The 15150-nt window shown below is 43.1% G+C and overlaps 1 protein-coding gene across 2 annotated transcripts in view; it reads right to left on the reverse strand.

The window, feature by feature from the left end:
* Positions 1-15150, reverse strand: part of LOC149225662 (pentatricopeptide repeat-containing protein At1g10910, chloroplastic-like) — a 277506-nt gene that overhangs the window by 51078 nt on the left and 211278 nt on the right. The window lies entirely within an intron of this gene.

Here is a 15150-nt window from a genome sequence, read left to right on the forward strand (position 1 = left end):
AAGGACCTCTCCAAGGTCAATTATGTGACCCAGTGTCCAAGGAAGAAGAGCAAGGGAGAGGCCTCCGAGACCAAGGCAGCGCCAACAAGGGCAGAGAAGGAAGTGGAGACGGACGATAATTGTGCCATGAGTGCACACACACCACTTGAGCAAAAGTGGGGAGACATCGAGCTGTAGTCAGACGGACTACAAGCGATGAGGGGCAGGATCCTCGAGGTACCTAGCCTCTTGGATTAGACCTTGCTAGAGGAGCTCCGAAGAGAAGTAACAGTACTGGCGATGTCAGTAGAGACAGATGCAGATGGAGCGAGAGAGGGAGCTACAGTGCATGATTCCCAGGACAGTGTGAGGCAGCAGTGCGAGAAGCACGGGAGTGTTGCACAAGTGCAGGATGGCATAGAGAGGTGTGCAACGGTGCGAAATGCACAGAGTTGTTGCAGTAGCGCAGAGGTTAGAGAGGGAGCACTTGTTAGTGACAGAGGAAGCCTCAGCATCAGGAGTGTTTCTAGCCTGACAGAGATGTCAGAGTTGGGAGATTAGTTACTTACATCTCAATAACAGGGTTGCAGTGCAGCAGTTAGCAGTGGCAGTGCTATGGACAGCACGATGCAGCATGATGAGAGGGGTTGCAGTGCAGATGTAGTAATGGTAGTGGCAGGGCCATGGGCAGCAGCACGAATGCAGAGGGAGTTGAAGTACGAATGCAACAATGGTAGTGGCAGGGCCATGGATAGCAATATAGGATGCAGCAATGCAAAGGATGTTGGGCAGCGGGCCTAGCACCAACATAGGGACCGATGTCGGATGATCAGAGTGATGCTCAGTGAGGAGTATTACTACAGCACAATCCTCGCTAAGAGGGAGTGTTGATTTGGGGTAGCATCGAATGTGCTCTAGCCACAAAAATTGGTGGAGAGGCTATAGCACATGAGATCTCCAATACCCAAAAAGGGTTTGGGCAGATTCTAAACAGTCTGGGAGATATTAAAATAATTAATATTTTTAGTGGAGTCCCTAAGTCTAAACTTAGGGAAATTAAAATATTAATGTGAATTAATATAAAACTGTTAGAATGGTCCAAAAGTCATGGATCAAGCCAGATCTAATCTTAGCCATTGATTAGGGACTTAATCTCGGTTGTTGGTTTGTCAATGAGAAAAGTATAAGAGGAGGCTTGAGGGTCACTTGGAGAACACACCAAGAGATCAAGATTTCGACTCTCTGGGTTGGGTTTGCTGAGAAAGTTGAGAGAGTGATCAGAGTTGTAGTTGAGGGGCAGTAAATACAGAAGCAGAGAGGCAGAGATATCACCAAGAGGATCGACGCAGTAGCCGTAGAGAGGGATGCAGAAGCAGTCAAGGGTTCAAGCAGAGCGAACCAAGAGTTGCGCAGTACCTCAGAGGGCCAGCGTGGGTGACGTAGAGGGCCAGAGGGCTGATGCAGTGCCTCCAGAGGCTGACGCAGGCCAAGCCAAAGTGACGCTGGGCTAGAGAGAGGCTGACGCTGGGGTTTTGTGGGGCATATTGGAGCTGTGGAGCTGTCGGAGTGTTTATCCGGGGTTTTAGCCAGAATATCTGCTTCCGAGTAGAGAGGTACCACTGCCGAGATTTTTCTTTATTGGCGAGCTGAATTTGGCACCCAGAGTGTATTTTGAAACTGCTTAATAAATCAAACCCTCAGATAGTTGCACCGATTTTCCCACATTGGGTTTTTCTGGGGACATTAGTCCAAGAACAACAGTGTCACTTGTGTGCTTGTTTCTATTTCCTTCAGTTGATGATCTGTAATGTGTTGAGCATGTACTTGTATTTATTTCCAGTATTTACATGGTAAATAACTTGTTAATTAATAGAACAAGTAGGTAGGAATAAATCAGTAAAGTGCATGAAGGGTTTCTAACGTGCCAGACTTAGAAATTCCAACAGAAAGGATAAATTTTCAGATCACCATGGGGAATAAGGCAAAGTGTACTCCAGTTACCAGTAGGGAAGGGTACCATAGTTTTTCAAATAGAAACAGGAGAGCGATTTTGTGCCACCAATGTGTTGCATGTACCAGGATTGGGGATGAATTTACTTTCCGTGTCACAACATCAAGGCAAAGGCTATGATGCTTTCGTCATCAAGGAGAAAGTATACATCAAACACCCAAGCTAGAAGAAAAAAGTGCAAATCGGGATCAGAAGTAACAGGTTGTACAGACTACAACTAGAATCACCAATGGCACTAATAGGCAGTCATGGAGACAAGGATTTGAATGAACTATGGCACAGAAGAATAGGACATTTGGACCATGGGGCTTAGAGAATTCTCAGGAACACTGTAACAAGAGTTTCGGATCTTAGTACAGAACGAGATGATGTATGCAGAGGATGCGCTCTAGGAAAGTATGCCAAAGAAGCATTTCCTAGAAGTAAAAACAGGGTCAAGAGTGTACTAGGATTGATACACTCAAATATTTGCAGACCTATGTCCACTAAAGCTCTTAGTGGTGTCGAGTACTTCCTCACCTTCATTGATGACCACTCAAGGAAAACTTGGATTTACTTTCTGAAAACCAAGGACAAGGTTTTTTGTGGATTCAAAGACTTCAAGGCTCTGGTGGAGAATCTGACTAGGAAGAAAATAAAAGTTTTGCACTCAGATAATGGTGGAGAATATGTCAAGGACTTCACTGATTTTTGCGCTAAGGAGGACATCAGAAGAGAGTGGACAATGCAACACGGTAGTCTATGTCCAGAATAGAACTCCTCATCGGGCATTAGGCAAGATTACTCTAGAGAAAATCTTCACAGGGAAGACGCCTGAAGTCAGTCATTTCAGGGTATTTGGGAGCTTAGCATATTGCTGCATACCTGAGGAAAAGAGGAAGAAGCTGGATCAAATTGTAGAGAAAGGATATGTAGTGGGATATAGTGAGAATGCTAAGGCATACAGAATCTATCTTCCAGGGAGCAGGAAAGTAGTAGCTCAACGAGATGTGAAGTTCATATTAGAATATATCTCTATATCTCTATTTAGTAATGCTCAGTCTTTTAGATGTTTCTATTCTTATTCTTTTAGCAGTTTCTTAGATGAAACTGTTTTGTTCGATATTCTACATAGAAACCTGATGTTTCTATTCTTGTAAATATCTTTGTATTATCATTGAGCTGTTTGCTCCATGTGAATTAATTCATTGAACATTCTTTTATGGTATCAGAGCAAGGTTAAGAGATTCTTCTTGAACAGTAATTCTCTTTGCATCGTAATCTCTTGAGTCCTTTCTAAGGTCGAGCCCTCTGTAAGCCAGGCAGCCTTCACTGAGTCTTAGCCTCGGCTTTGCTCGCTGTGATAAAAGCTTACAGTCGTCCATCTCGATACAGAAATGGATTCTTCTCTTGCATGATCATTTTATTAAAGAAATAACTTTGTGGCGGTGACTGTTTTCGTGGAAGCGGGATTTTTTTTTGGCTGGTCAGTTCTGCTTGGAATCACGGATCCGGCTATCTTCTTCTTCACCTGGCGGCTACTCGACCACACCGTGGAATTTCTCAGCATTCGTGATCCAGGTGTTCTACTTTCAAAACTCATTTGTTTGTTTGAAAATCGGAGTTGTGTTTTGAAAATCGATCTGCGAGCATCTGTCAATTTTTTTTGCTGATTAAACGCTGTCAAACTTGTGGCTTATGTATCCGTGGCAATACATTTTGCATCCCGTGACATTCATTTGAAACCCGTGGCTCTATATATATATCACGCAACCTGTGTATTCATTATATATCACGCATCCTGTGTGTTTTGCAAGCGTCCGTGGATTTATAAGTCAAACCACGTGGATCTGAAGCCCGTGGATTTATAAGTCAAACCCGTGGTTCATTGTATTTCACGTAACCTGTTTTTTTTTGCAATCGCTGTATCTTGCAAACACTGTTACGTAACCCGTGGTTCTCTGTCATACGCCTGTGGTTCATTATAGCTCTGTCATACGCCCGTGGTTCATTGTATTTCGCTTGGTATTTCACGTAACCTGTGTATTGCACGTAACCGTGGTGATTATATAGCTTTGAAACCCGTGATTATTTTTCCGGCCCGTATTTGATAACCCGTGGCAGTTTGAAGTTTGAAAATCCGTGGTCCAGCCCGTATGTGATAACCTGTGGCAGTTGAAACACGCTGAGTCGTTTCCAGTTGAGACGTGAAGGCTTGATAGCTCACGTGGGCCATCGTGGTTAGATATTGGGATTTAATTTATCAGCTTTACCAATCCGTGGTCTTTGCCGGAATTTGTTTTCCGTGGTTTTGGTTGCCGGCATTTTTATCAGCAGTTCTGGTTGTCAGAATTTTTTATCAGCGGATTTTTTTTGGTATCCTGTCAGCCTTCTTTACACAGCTATACACCTGTGGGTTTTGGTGCATGCTCCTGTGGGAAACTAAACTCTCAGAAATTTATATTTTGTGCTAGCAGGATTATCATTGATTTAGACTGGAGAGATACCTTTGCTGAGTAAATTTTTTTTAGCAGGACAAAGTTGGTCTTTGCTGGGTAACATTGTTTTTAGCAGGACAAAGTCTGTTCTCTAATTAACATCAGGATAAACAGTCAGCTACATTGTTCTTGTGTGTCATACTTTTGTATTCTCTTTGTGAAAATGGCCACACTTACCAATCTGATGTTAGAAGGAAATCAACGGTTTAATGGCAGCAACTATAACATTTGGAAACAAAGACTGCTGACCATTTTTGAGTACAGGCGTCTTGATCAACTCATTTTGGGCAAAGAGCTTCGTCCAGGTACAGCCGGGACCGATCAAGATAAATTTGATGATCGAAATCGAGAGGCTGTTATGCTTCTCAAGCTCTCTGTCGCTGATGATCAGTTACCACAGATCCCTTCTAGCAAGACAGCTGTTGAAATCTGGCAACAGTTGAAAGAATTGCATGAGACATCTGATAAAAGCAGAGCTTTTTTTCTCAAAAATCAGTTGTTCTCCATCATGATGGATGAACATATGTCTTTACAGGAACATCTCAACAAAATTAAAGACATTCGAGATCAGCTCGACGCCATTGGTCGGACCATGGAGGAAGAAGATATGGTAGTCATTACCCTGAAGAGTCTACCAAAATCTTATGAACACTTCATTGAAACACTCAACATTACAACCACAAATGTTGATCTGAAGTTTTCAGATTTATGTACCAAACTTCTACAGCAAGATAGGTGGAAACAGCAGTTTGGTAGTGGTACTTCATCAGTGCCCTTGGAAAATGCATTTGCTGCAAAATATCAGTCCTCTCAGTCTTTTCAGCAGAGAGGATCATCTCAGTCTTTTGATCCTAACAGGAAAAAAAGTGTACAGTGTAATTACTGTCACAAGTTCGGTCACATGAAGAAAGACTGCAGGCAGAGGATTGCTGCTGAACAAAAGAAACAGGGAGGGTCACATCAGACAGCGAATGTTGCAGAACATTCCGAGCAGACAGATTCTGCCTTTTACGCCTTTATGGCTAAAAGGTCTTCAGAACATGTTCCTTCCTCTGCATGGTACATTGATTCTGGTGCATCACGCCACTTCTCTCACAGGCGTGACTGGTTTATTGACTTTTCACCTTTCAGTGATTCAGTTGTATTTGGTGGAGGTGAAAAGTACACTGTTGCTGGCAGGGGTACAGTTCAAATTCAGTCTGGTGGACGCACGCTCATATTTCTAAATGTATACTATGTTCCTGGTATGGAGATTAATCTTCTCTCTGTCAGTCAGATTATGAGGAATTCTCCTCAGCTTGATGTTGTGTTCAGTGCACACAAGTGTTCCATCATTGACAGGGAAACCAGTCTGACAGTTGCTACTGGCCTCGAGGACCATGGTCTATACAGGCTACTTGACACCGGTGACTTTCCAGAAGTGGCACTAGCAGCTCGTGTCTCTCCCATCAGTACTCTATGGCATCAGCGATATGGGCATCTCAATATGCAGTATCTCTCTCAGCTCTCTCGGGAGGGACTTGTGTCAGGATTACCTGATATTCAGACTCAGCAGTTGGGGGTATGCAGCGCCTGTCAAGCGGGAAAGCAACATCGGTCGTCATTCAAAACTGGAGAATCTTGGCGCGCATCCCAGGTACTTCAGTTACTTCATGCTGATATTTGTGGTCCTATGAATACAGCTTCTATAACTGCTTGCAAATACTTTTTACTTATTGTAGATGACTTCAGTCGAAAGATGTGGGTGTATTTTTTAAAAAATAAATCTGATGCTCTTAGTACCTTTCAGAAGTTTAAAACTTTAGTTGAAAACGAATCTGGTTGTCATATCATGACCCTTAGGACCGACAATGGGGGGGAATTTTGTTCCTCAGCTTTTGCCAACTTCTGTGATATTCATGGCATCAAACGTCAATTCACCACACCTTACACTCCCCAGCAGAACAGTGTTGTCGAGCGTCGCAATCGCACGGTTGTTGAAATGGCTCGTTCCATGTTACAACACCGGAGTGTTCCAAACAAATTCTGGGCTGAAGCAGTATTTACTGCTGTTTACCTTCTTAACCGATCCCCTACTCAGGCTGTTAAAGGGAAGACTCCTGAAGAAGTGTGGTCTGGTCGTAAGCCCAAGATCAGTCATCTCAAAGTTTTTGGCTCAGTTGCATATGTTTGGATTCCATCTGCTAAGCGATCTAAGTTGGATTCCAAAAGTCAGAAACTCATGATGACAGGTTACAGTGATCATCACAAGGCTTATAGGCTGATAGATATAGCCACTGGTTGACTTAGCTTCAGTCGAGATGTAGTATTTGATGAAGACAGAGGATTCTTTCAGTCTTCTTCTTCTGAGCAGCGTTCTGAGGATCCGCCTCACAGTGTTCTTCTTCCAGTCAGTCCATCTGATGGGAGGGATGATGTAGCATCAAGATTTGATACTACTCTATCTGAGCTTCCTCCAGAAGCTAATCCCCCTCTTGCTGTCCCTATTGCTCTTGAGCCTGCTTCTCTTCCTCCTGATATTGGTCCCTCTAATCCTGATATTGGTTCTTCTTCTCTTCGGCCAAAATGGTGGGCTAAAACCATAGGTGATCTCCGGGATGATGAGCTCCTTGAAGGTAGAACTTCTAGGCATAAGAACAGACAACAGTCTACAGTCAATTTTGCTCTTATGGCTAACCTTCACAGTACTTTTGAGCCTCAAACATATTCAGAAGCTAAGGGTATATCTGAGTGGGAACAGGCTATGGAAGCAGAATTTCAGAGTCTTCAGAAGAATCACACATGGACTCTTTCTGATCTTCCTGCAAACAAAAAACCCATAGGCTGCAAATGAGTGTATAAAGTCAAATACAAAGCTGATGGAACCTTAGACAAATATAAAGCTCGGCTTGTGGCTCGAGGATTTTCACAGCAGGAAGGCATCGACTATGAGGAGACTTTTGCTCCTACAGCCAAGATGAGTACTATCAGGCTGGTGCTTGCCCTAGCAGCTCAGTTCAAGTGGAAAGTTCATCAGATGGATGTAAAAAGTGCTTTCCTAAATGGTGATCTCCAAGAAGAAGTCTACATGACGCAGCCTCCAGGATTCAAGGTTGCTGGTCAAGAACAGAAAGTGTGTCGGTTAGTTAAAGCAATCTATGGATTGAAACAAGCTCCTCGGGCTTGGTACATAAAAATTGATCAGTATCTGACAGATCAGGGTTTTCAGCGAAGTCCATCTGATGCAAACCTGTATATCAAGCATACTGATGATGATATCTTGTTTGTAGTTGTCTATGTGGATGATCTTATCATTACTGGCAGCTCTGCACATTTGATCCATGAGATCAAACAAGATCTATGCAGAACTTTTGAGATGACAGACTTGGGACTTCTTCATTACTGTCTGGGGGTTGAAGTGTGGCAGACTGAAAATCAGATCTTTCTTTCTCAGTCCAAGTATGCCAAAAATCTTGTGGAAAGGTTCAGAATGCAGGATTGCAAACCGGCCACGACTCCTATGGAACCAGGGCTCAAACTTTCAGCACAGTCATCCTCTCCTCTTGTGGATGAAACTTTATTCAAGCAATTAGTGGGCAGTCTCATCTATCTTACTGCTACCAGACCTGACATCAGTTTTGCAGTAAGCTACATTTCTCGCTTTATGTCAGCTCCTAAAGCTGATCATTGGATAGCAGCAAAGCGGGTGCTACGATATGTGCGTGGTACTTCTGATTATGGCCTCTTATATACTCACAGCTCCACTCCTGTTCTCAGTGGCTACACTGACTCTGACTGGGCCGGTTCGGTTGATGACCGTAAATCTACAGCTGGGTATGTGTTTAGTCTAGGATCTGGAGCTGTTACTTGGACTAGTAAGAAGCAACAGGTAGTGGCTCTCTCCTCAACAGAAGCAGAGTATCGGGGAGCAGTTAAGGCCGCCTGTGAGGCAGTTTGGCTTCGTCGTATGCTTGCAGATATGCATGTTTTTCAGACAGGGCCTACTTCTTTGTTTTGTGATAATCAGGGAGTGCTCAAACTTGCCAAGAATCCTGTCTTTCATGAACGAACAAAGCATGTGGAAACTCAGTGCCACTACATTCGACAGCTGGTTGAAGACGGCTCAGTTCAGTTGCACTATGTTCCCACCATAGAGCAGCCCGCCGATATTTTTACCAAGCCTCTTGGTCCTGATAAATTTGTAAAATTTCGCGGGTCTATTGGTGTTGTAAATAGATTGAGCATTAAGGGAGGGTATTAGAATATATCTCTATATCTCTATTTAGTAATGCTCAGTCTTTTAGATGTTTCTATTCTTATTCTTTTAGCAGTTTCTTAGATGAAACTGTTTTGTTCGATATTCTACATAGAAACCTGATGTTTCTATTCTTGTAATTATCTTTGTATTATCATTGAGCTGTTTGCTCCATGTGAATTAATTCATTGAACATTCTTTTAGTTCATGGAGGACAGGGATTTCAGAAAATCTCGAGAAATGCCTTACAAGGTACAGTCAAAAGAGGAACCGTTGGTCAAACCTCTTCGACCAACGGAAGTAAAGAATTCTTCCTTAGATCAGGAAGAATCACAGGAGGAGGAGGAGCTAACAGAAGCACCTGCTGACAGAAGAAGAACGAGCAAGGAGCTTCGTCAAATTCTACGAGATGCAGAGGATTTCATCAGTGCACCAAGGAACAATAAGAGGGAGCGAAAACAGCCAGACAGATATTAGGCAATAGTAGCTTAAGATGGGGAGCCTACCAGTTTTCAGGAGGTTGCTCAACATCAAGTTTGGTTGGATGTGATGGTAGAGGAGTACGACTCCATAATGGTGAAAGATGTCTGGGAGGTAGTGCCAAGGCCTCAAGATAGATCGGTGGTAGGTTCGAGATGGATCTACAAGATTAAATACGATGCAAACGGCAGTGTGTTAAAATACAAAGCCAGGTTTGTGGCTAAGGGGTATTCTCAGAAGGAAGGAATTGACTACAAAGAGACCTTCGGCCCAGTAGCCATGTATACATCTATTAGAACCGTGATATCTCTTGCAGCACAGATGGGATCGGAGATTCATCAGATGGATGTCGAAACTGCATTTCTGAACGGGGTGATAGAAGAAGAGGTATACATTGAATAGCCAAAAGGCTTTGAGACACGTGAGAAGAAGTCTCATGTATGTAGATTGAAGAAATCCTTGTATGGGTTGAAATAGGCACCTAGAGCATGGTATGGTCAAATTGATGGCTACTTGCAGAAGATGGGATTTGTCAAGAGTGACGCATATCCAAATCTCTACTATCTGGTTGTACAGAATGAGCCTCTAATCCTAGTATTATATGTGGATGATCTATTCCTGACAGCATCATCCAGGCTCATCGGGGACTGCAAGAAGAATCTAGCCACAGAATTTGACATGAAGGATTTTGGGTAGATGAATTATTTCCTGGGATTGGAAGTTTGACAGCAAAAAGGGGAGATCTTCCTTGGACAAGAGAGATATGCTACAGAAATTCTGAAGAGATTCAGGATGGAGGATTGTAGACCCATGGCTACTCCAATGATCACCAATTGGAAGAAAATTGATGCATCAAAAGAAAAGGATGTTGATCCCACCTTATACAGGCAGCTCATAGGGTCCCTGATGTATCTAGTCAATACCAGGCTAGACATTTGCTATGCTGTCAACACCCTCAGTCAATTCATGGTGGAGTTGAATAGGGCGCACTGGGCAACAGCTAAACATGTTCTCAGATATATACAGGGAACAATCGATTATGGACTCTTACACACCAGGAGTACAGATATCAGATTGATTGGGTTTATAAATGCAGATTGGGCTGGAAGTTCAGTGGATCGAAAAAGTGCCTCTAGGTATTGTTTCAACATTGGATTGGGAATGACCTCCTGTTGCGGTAGGAAATAGAAATCCGTAGCTCTGAGCTCAGCTGAGGCAAAATATATGGTTGCAAGCACAGCGTCGTGAGAGGCCATATGGCTTAGAAAACTGCTTGTGAACCTATTCAAAAGGAAGATGGAGGTGACCAGGATCAGTGTGATAATCAAAATTGCATCAAGCTCTCTGAGATTCCAGTGTTTCACAATCGGTCAAAGCATATTAATATCCGGTGTCACTTTGTCAGAGACTATGTCCAACGAGGAGCTATACAGTTGAGCTACACTCCTACAGGAGAACAGGTGGCAGACATCCTCACCAAGGCCCTTGGAAGAACAAAGTTTGATTATTTCAGGGAAAATATGGGGATGATAAAGAATCCATTTCAGTAGCAGAAATGGGGGTGATGTTGCAGTGCAGTAGCAGTCAGCAATAGCACGATGCAGCATGATGAGAAGAGGTTGTAGTGCAGATGCAGTGTTGGAAGAAAGGACCAACAGCAGCACGGATGCAGAGGGAGTTGCAGTGCATATGTTGCGTTGGGAGAAAGGACCAGCAGCAGCACGGATGCAGAGGGAGTTGTCGTACAGATGCAACAATGGCAGCGGCAGCGACAGAGCCATGGGCAGCAGTACAGGATGCAGCGGTGCAGAGGATGTTGAGCGGGGAGGCCTAGCATCAGCGCAGGTACCGGCGCTGTATAACCAGAGTGATGCTCAGTGTGGAGTATTACTAGAGCACAGTCCTCACTAAGAGAGAGTGATGATTTGGGGTAGCATCGAATGTGCTCTAACCATGAAAATTGGAGGAGAGGCTAAAGCAAATGAGATCTCCATGACCCATAAATGGTTTGGACAGATTGTACCCGGTTTAGGAGATATTAAAATAATTAATATTTTTAATGGCGTTCCTAAGTTTAAACTTAGAAAAAATAAATATTAATGAGTATTAATATAAAACTGGGTTAGAAGCTTCCAAAAGTCATGGATCAAGCCAAATCTAATCTTAACGTTAATTAGAGATGTAATCTCAGCCGTTGCAGGACCAACAGAAAAAGTATAAGAAGAGGCTTGAGGGTCAGCTGGAGAACACACTGAGGGAGACCAGTCAGTTTGATTTCTGGAGCGAGGTTAGCTGAGAAATTCGAACTAGTGGTTTGGAGAGCAGCAAGAGGCAGCAAGTACGGAACAGAGAGTCAGGAACAGCACTAGTGGATCAGCTCAGAGGTTAGAGAGGCAAACGCAGAGGCAACAAAACTGTGCAGTCACTGGAGGGCCTGCATGGGTGACACAGAGAGGCCCAATGCTGACGCAAAGCAGCAGTAGCTAACACAGAGGGTCTGGGAGCTGCGCAGAGGCCAACAAGCCTGATGCTGAGTCTGAGAGAAGTGTTGGAGAATTTTTCTGTGTTGGGTAAGCTAGTTTGGCATCCAGTGGTACTGAAGAATTTTTGAATAATAAAATCCACCTCTGCTGCATCGGTTTTCCCGCATTGGGTTTTTCCAAGGACAATTGTCCAAAATATCTGTGTTGATGTATCTGATTCTTATGCATGTATTTGTTTCTGTATTATGGTGTGATATCTGCAACAGAATTTATTTTAATGTTTACAGGAGGATTTTCGTAAATAACTTGTTGGCAAATAAGTAGGTAAAATAAATCAGTTGTTGCAGTGATAGAATTTTCATAGTCCCTCACCCATCTATCATGATCATATGTTTGAAGGTGGGACTCCCGAACCTAAAGGTATAACTTGTCATTTGGTAATTGAGTATTGTAGTTTGCTTATCATGGACACTTCAGGGCATGGATTAATGGGGGGATTCGGTGGAACGAATGGGCTAGGTCTATTCTCTTGTCCCCTAGACTCCCTTTTGGATATTAACTTGGATTCTAGTCCTGTGGGATCTCTTTTACTGATCATTTGGCTTTAGGGATGGTATTTCACTGGAAACCCTCATTTTGGTTGCATGGTCTCGCTCCCTCATCCACATATATTACCCCCTTTCCACTCATTATTACCCCATTCATCATTTCCCCCACCTGGTCCACATTCCTCCATTGGGTCCACATAGGGCTAGCTCTCCCCTTCCTCTTGCCCACACCTTGGTTCAAGCCTAGAATGATGCCTTGGAGGTTGATGCAACTAAAAAGAAAAGTAAAAGCACAATTGACCACATTCAACAGGAAAACGTACCACAAAATGCAAAAGATGGTCGGGACAAACACATTTAGCATGTGGGAAAAAGCAAATGCATGATCTCTACCCCATCATCATGGCCATCACCCTGGTTCCTACAGGCTCTATGAGCCCCCTTCATCATATAGGAAACCATGATTGTCCCAACCCCCGGTGGGCAATGAATCGTCGAATCTTAAAAGGGGCCATCCACTGCTACATCTCACACATCATGCTCTTACCCTTTGAGCCCCGAGCAGTTAATTGAAGAAAAATCATAAAAAGGCAAAAGGCATATAAGGGTAGAAAAATCAAGTTTGGGGCACCTCATGTACCACGATTGCTCCCTCCTATGCATTATATACCCAAGTGTGGGCTTCCCTTCTACTAGCTATCCTTGTACCCCAGCATGTGGCCCAAGGTTGCCCCTTCTCACTCCCTATTCTATTCACCTCTTTATCACATGCCACCACTTTTAAAAGGATGTACCTTGAACATATTATCCCCTTTAAAAGTAGAAACCACTTAATAGGATGCTTGGTTAACCCCATTTGGAGTTTGGAGAGATTAGCACATGCCAAAGCCCATTATGGAAGGGCAGGCCATTATGAAATCCCCACCTATGGTCCATGGTTTGTAAGCTATTTTACTCGATTTCTTTGATTACTTCTTGTACTAGAAGGCTAGGGGATGCATTGGATCTTATGCAGGATTGCAGGTGGTCTCCATCTTGGGTTTGGTCTCCCTATACGGGGTCCTAACCCTGCAGAGGGCTACATTGGCACATGTAGGGCATGTGTTGAGAGCCATGGGCCTCTACAGCAATAAACAACACTAAATGGATCCCCAGAGATGTCAAAGATTAGCTCGAGATTCACCTATTGGATGAGGAAGATGCACCCAATTCACCTTTGCCTAGCCAGCGCCACAGATGTACCATGCACTTGGCAGCTGACCTAGGACTTGTAAGATGATGTGGCATCACCTTCACCATCATCTAAGCCCTTATAGTTGGTCTACAAGCATCTTCGACTTACTTAGAGACCCATGAGGTCACTTGTGCGCCCTCACGACCATTAGGAGCACCACATGTTTATTATGTGGAGAACAAGGGGCCAACCCCTTGTCCATTACTTTTGCAAGTCCAACTCACGATTTTGGCAATTATGGACTTCATCAGGCCTCTAAAAGAGCCCAACGACATGCATTATTGATCATTCGACCTCTTGGGAGGCTTATTATTTTATTTGTGAGCTAGTTTGGTGGGCTTGTCACCATTAGATGGTTATTTGCACATTATTTTAGTTGATGGGTTAATGTAGGCTCAAATTAGGTAATTTGAACTCCTAATGAGTGTATAAATAAGAGAGACATGAATTCATTTGTATCATCACTTTGGATTGGATCATCCTTCTCTTTAGAGAATTTTGCACCTTTTCTGGGATGATGAATTGGAGCATGGATGAATTTTGATGTTTGGATTGAAGTATATTACCTTGGAGCTTCTTTATTGTCAAATTGTTGATGGTTGGATATGTTCTATTACATGTAGGTACACACATTTAATGATATTCTTGTTTTAATTTTGCCATATGCATTGAATGGAATTTTTGCTATACTAGGGCTAATTGTTGCATTGCATAATTGCAAAATTGTGGCATTATTGTTTCTATATAACCTCTCTCAACATTTGGGCCATGTATATGAATGAAATCTCCTAGGGATAATTCCACCGGTGAATTTATCTTGATAAGCCATCTCTTTTTGCCAAGCGAAGTATAAAATCTTTGACTTCTCTTCTTCTTGCCCTAAAGGCCAAGTGAAGTAGTCCTTAAGGCCTCCTTTAACTGAAATACAAGTTCCTTTCTCATCATTATCCTAGACTCCATTCTCCCAAGGGATTAGGCACTGGTCCACGAATAGGAGATCAATCAAAGAACATTTTTCTCCACCTTTTCCCCTTCTTTCCCAACAAAGTAGCCAAAGAAAAATTTCGATCTCCTAGCCTCTACAACATTGGTGTGTCCTCAAGGCATCCTCCAATTTTGAAGCCATTCTGACGGTGGAGTTGTGTGATAACCCAAGTCCTAGCTCTAAGATCAAACTTTGCTCGGGTATTCTCTAGGCTAGCACCTCATAGGATCAAAATGACACTTTTAATTGGAAATTCTTGCTTTGATCCTTTCCCCTTCCTTGTCTAGGTTAAGAACATCATTGATTGCCAGATTCTCTCTCCTTAACCTAGGCTACGTCCACTTGATCCCGTGTGGTCCCATACTTTTGAAAGGTCAATTCTTCAAGAACCATTCGGGAGGTCAAGTTCAATAAGGATTTTAGGACTGGGAAACTTCTTTACAAAGCATATTCCACTAACCTAACCCTCAAATCCTCACCTCCTTATCCTAGAAACCTTTGTACCTTGCTTGAAGAGCAAGTAAGCTCCAATTCCATTCTTAATCCCCCTTCTAGAAAAAGGATCATTAAAGTCACTTCACATCCATCAGTTGATTCATCCTTCACAAGTGACTTTCTATATACTGTGTCTCCTCCCATCGGTGAAAGTCCATAAAGAGTAGGGAGTCTTAGCTTAGATGACAGTGGGCTAAGCCTCCATTGTTGCCCTTGACCTAGCA

This window comes from Pinus tabuliformis, chromosome J (genome assembly GCF_031772625.1).
Source record: "Pinus tabuliformis cultivar Carrire ecotype Pingquan chromosome J, CPIR1, whole genome shotgun sequence".
In the NCBI taxonomy this organism is placed as follows: Eukaryota; Viridiplantae; Streptophyta; class Pinopsida; order Pinales; family Pinaceae; genus Pinus; species Pinus tabuliformis.